The sequence below is a fragment of the Phascolarctos cinereus genome, unplaced genomic scaffold (genome assembly GCF_003287225.1).
Source record: "Phascolarctos cinereus isolate Bilbo 61053 unplaced genomic scaffold, phaCin_HiC Scaffold_726;HRSCAF=1367, whole genome shotgun sequence".
Taxonomy (NCBI): domain Eukaryota; kingdom Metazoa; phylum Chordata; class Mammalia; order Diprotodontia; family Phascolarctidae; genus Phascolarctos; species Phascolarctos cinereus.
In genome coordinates this window covers 200,847,402-200,851,350 of record NW_027556098.1, presented here as the reverse complement: position 1 = coordinate 200,851,350, position 3,949 = coordinate 200,847,402, and the positions used below count along the sequence as shown (strand labels likewise).

Sequence of the window (3,949 nt, the reverse complement as noted above, 5' to 3'; positions counted from 1 at the left end):
AATGTTATATTGATTCTCTGCATTATGTACCATATCCATGTGTACTGCCACTGATAATGTGTCCCCTCATCTAACCTGTCACCTAATCATTTCTTTTTGTTTGTTGTAGAAGCAGATGTCACCGATATTTAATAAAAGAACAATTATACATTCCATTATTTGCTCACATAGGTGTTTAGTTGGATATTATCTTTTTAAATGCTAGTTTCTCCCAAAAGTTGTGTGGCTTAAACTCATGCACACGTGCACACACACACGTGTACACACACAAATATAAGCATGTACACTTATACATAAACACAGAGGAAAAATGTAAAATATGGAGTGCATTTCATAATATAATGGAGAAATATGAAAATGCACGCATCATCTATAAACATTACATATAAAATCTTAATTGATGTAAATTGATTAATTTGGGGAGAAGTTCCTTTTTCTTGAAATAGCTAATGTGAAATTTCTGATCACAGAGAGACATATCTCTCTGTCTTCTGCAGTTGTATTCACTATCCGTGCAAGCTGAAATAATTTTTCTTATCTGAACTAGCAAGAAATAAAGTCATATATGAAATCTTTGTCTATCAGGAAGCTTCTTCCATCACTTTCTAAGTGACATGAACTTTTATAACTGCTAGTCCAATTTTTACCTGCCTGTAGAGGGCCGGCTTTGGGGAGTTGGAGGGCTTAGGCCAGCCCGGGTCTTACCTGCAGCTTGTACTAAGCCTGACAGCTGTGAAACTCAGGATGTCGGCTCACCCACCCCCCTGTTCTGTCTCTTGAGAACAGGATGTAGGAAGGGAGGAAAGGATGGGGTACAGGACAGGACGCAGGAAAGAATGTAACAGACAAGGTACAAGGAAGTAAGGAAATCACCTAATTAGATTTGTACTTTTCATGAATAACAATGTTACTATTGCTTGATCCAGTACTATATAAGCCTGAGCCCTCAGATCAATAAACAGAGTTTGATCTTCACTGCTCTCACCTGGCCCGTGATTCTTTCTCTCTTCACACTCTGCCAGCATCATACGGCAGCCGGGGACGCAGGCGCTCCCGGCATTTGGCACTTGGACAGGGACCTGAAAGGAAGGCTTCCCCCGGCAGAGTGGCCCTGGACAAGGTGGGCTGTTTGGCCAACAGCCCTAGAAAAGGAGCTCCGTTCGTCAAGAGAAGACGCTAACAAGGTAGGGTGATAATTTTCCTATACAGTTTTTTAATTTTCACCAGGTTAAGCGGGGATTAAAAAGAAACCAGACTTCTGCTTATCGGGGTCTCTTAAAGTGAACATCAACATCAGAACGAGGCTGCAGCTTATCGGGGTCTCAGATTTAAAGTGAAAGCTAACTGCACAGGTGGGAAAGCAAACCGCACAGGCGGACAAACTAGACTAACGCCTTTGAGCGTCTTCAAAAGCGAAAGTAAACTTCAGAATGAGACTGCCGCTTTTCGGCTTCTCTGATTTAAAGGGAAAGTAAGCCGCACTGGCTAAGTAGTGTCCTATAAGATAGTTAGCTAATATGGGGCAGAGCTCGTGGGCAGAACAGAGAGACAGACAATATTATTTGAAAGTGTTCAAATACAGGGGACACAACTAGAATTTTAGCATGCAAATAAGAACATTGTCTTTCTTTAAATTGTCAACTGCATCTTTGTCATTTCTATTGAGAACAAACCAAGTGCCATTCTGCTACTGAAATCTCTGCATAAGATACCTGTACTGTCCAACCATTGCATTGCCAAGACTGTACTAATACCAACTTTGATTACACTAGGAAATGGCAGTGCTCAGTCTTAGTGGTGTTGTAATTTTCACATATTTGCTATTTTATTGATTATTGTTTAAAATAATAGTACTATATGAGAACTTAATGATTATATCTTGGAATTATTTTGTATAGAAAATATACTTAGAAAAGTGGTTACCATGCTGCTGTCCTGTTCTTGTTAAAAAGACCCATGTCATAAATATTCAGGACATTGGCAGCTGATCACATTTACAAAGTCAGTGTGTAAGTGAAATTATTACTCCCTCCATAATGTCTTATGGACAAGCAGGAGCTGTGATGTGAAGCTACACTGTATTTCCCATTTTATATATGTCTCCCTATTTGATTTTATTCAAGTTATAGTACATTCTGAAAAAGTTGGCCTTAGGTGTGTGTCATTGTGGCATGCAAAGAATTATGATTACTTTACATTAAATGTTAGAATTTGTAGTCATTATGAATTGAAATTTTTGTGGTTTTCAAGAGTCTCAAAGAAAATTGTATATTAACATTTTTTTGTCAGCCATCACATTTCCAAACAGTATTTTAAAAAAAAAGGTAAATGTGATATGGCAGATGAGCAGACTAACCAAAAATCAGTGGTTAAGGGGATTTCATTTTAGATCCTTTTTAATAATCAAAGAAAATGGGACATTTGCCTTATATACATATAAAAAAAGTTTTATTTAAGTTAGAGCTAAAATAGCATACTTAATTTTATGGCTTTTGTAGATACATGTCCTTTGCAACCTTCCATTCATTTCAGATCAGATGAGCAACCAGATGTCACAGTAATGTGGAAGGATCCAAAGATGGATAATTGGGATGGTCCAGTAAAATTACTAACCTGGGGTCGAGGTTATGCTTGTGTTTTTCCAGAACATGCAGGAGAACCAGTCTGGGTTCCCGAGAGGAACATCCGTACCTGTCAGCATACTGACCGGAGGGATAGAGACCCTGAGCATCAAAGGAAAAACTGTTCGGAGAGACATGCAGAGGAGGAAGGCGAGACTGAGAAGATGAAGAGCCAATAATAAGATGTTGACTGTCCTTTTTTGCAATGATGACTGTCACAGATGGCTCCATGATGGAGTCATGATTACATTGGACTTATATGCCTTACCCCACCTTGGGTTAAACCTGTAACTTGATCACTATACTTTTGTTTGTGTAACTCCCCATTTGCTTTCTAATACTACCAATGTAACTTCTGATCAAATATTGAATAAGCTTCAGGGCGCTTGGCATTCCAAAAATATAACATGGATGGTATTGATCCTCAAGATATTGTTTATAAGCTATTGTACTATATCAAGCAACTTAACACTTCCAGAATATTTCAAGTTTGCTGTTGCATTTTGTACCCTGATAGTATTCTTGTTACTCTTGAGTTTTCTCCTGATGTGCATCCCACATTCTCAAGCTAAAACAGAAGAAAGGGGGAGATATAGAGGGCCGGCTTTGGGGAGTTGGAGGACTTAGGCCAGCCCGGGTCTTACCTGCAGCTTGTACTAAGCCTGACAGCTGTGAAACTGAGGATGTCGGCTCACCACCCCCCTGTTCTGTGTCTTGAGAACAGGATGCAGGAAGGGAGGAAACGGATGGGGTACAGGACAGGACGCAGGAAAGAATGTAACAGACAAGGTACAAGGAAGTAAGGAAATCACCTAATTAGATTTGTACTTTTCATGAATAACAATGTTACTATTGCTTGATCCAGTACTATATAAGCCTGAGCCCTCAGATCAATAAACAGAGTTTGTTATTCACTGCTCTCACCTGTTCTTTCTCTCTTCACACTCTGCCGGCATCAGACCACAGCCGGGGATGCAGGTGCTCCCGGCACCTGTCATATTCTTATATGAAACTATGAGCATTTTAATAGAAATATGGTATATACTGAAGATCTATAACAAGTAAAACCTATCTTTTGTTTTATTCGTATGATATCACAATTGGCCAAAAAAGAAGCAAAATATTTATTCCATCAATCATATTTCTGTCTAAATGATACAAAACAAATAGTTTGTTTTTTTTCCCTTTTTTCTGTAATATGACTAGTGGCTCGCTGAATTTATTAACTCAGTTCTCTGTCATGAATATGTTACGATCACAAAAGGATTCCACAGAAATGTGATACATTATCATGTAACTATATTGCTAAATTTATTTGATGATCTTCT

At 38.6% G+C, this 3,949-nt stretch overlaps 1 long non-coding RNA gene across 2 annotated transcripts; it reads left to right on the top strand.

Moving 5' to 3' along the window:
* The first annotated feature begins 688 nt into the window (after positions 1-688).
* Positions 689-3,535, top strand: LOC144454545 (uncharacterized). Of its 2 annotated transcripts, none has more exons than XR_013483027.1 (2): positions 689-1,184; positions 2,646-3,535. It is a non-coding gene; the product is annotated as an uncharacterized LOC144454545 (long non-coding RNA). The 2 variants fall into 2 exon arrangements; XR_013483028.1 differs by having other exon boundaries at positions 2,533-3,535.
* The last annotated feature ends 414 nt before the right edge of the window (positions 3,536-3,949 follow it).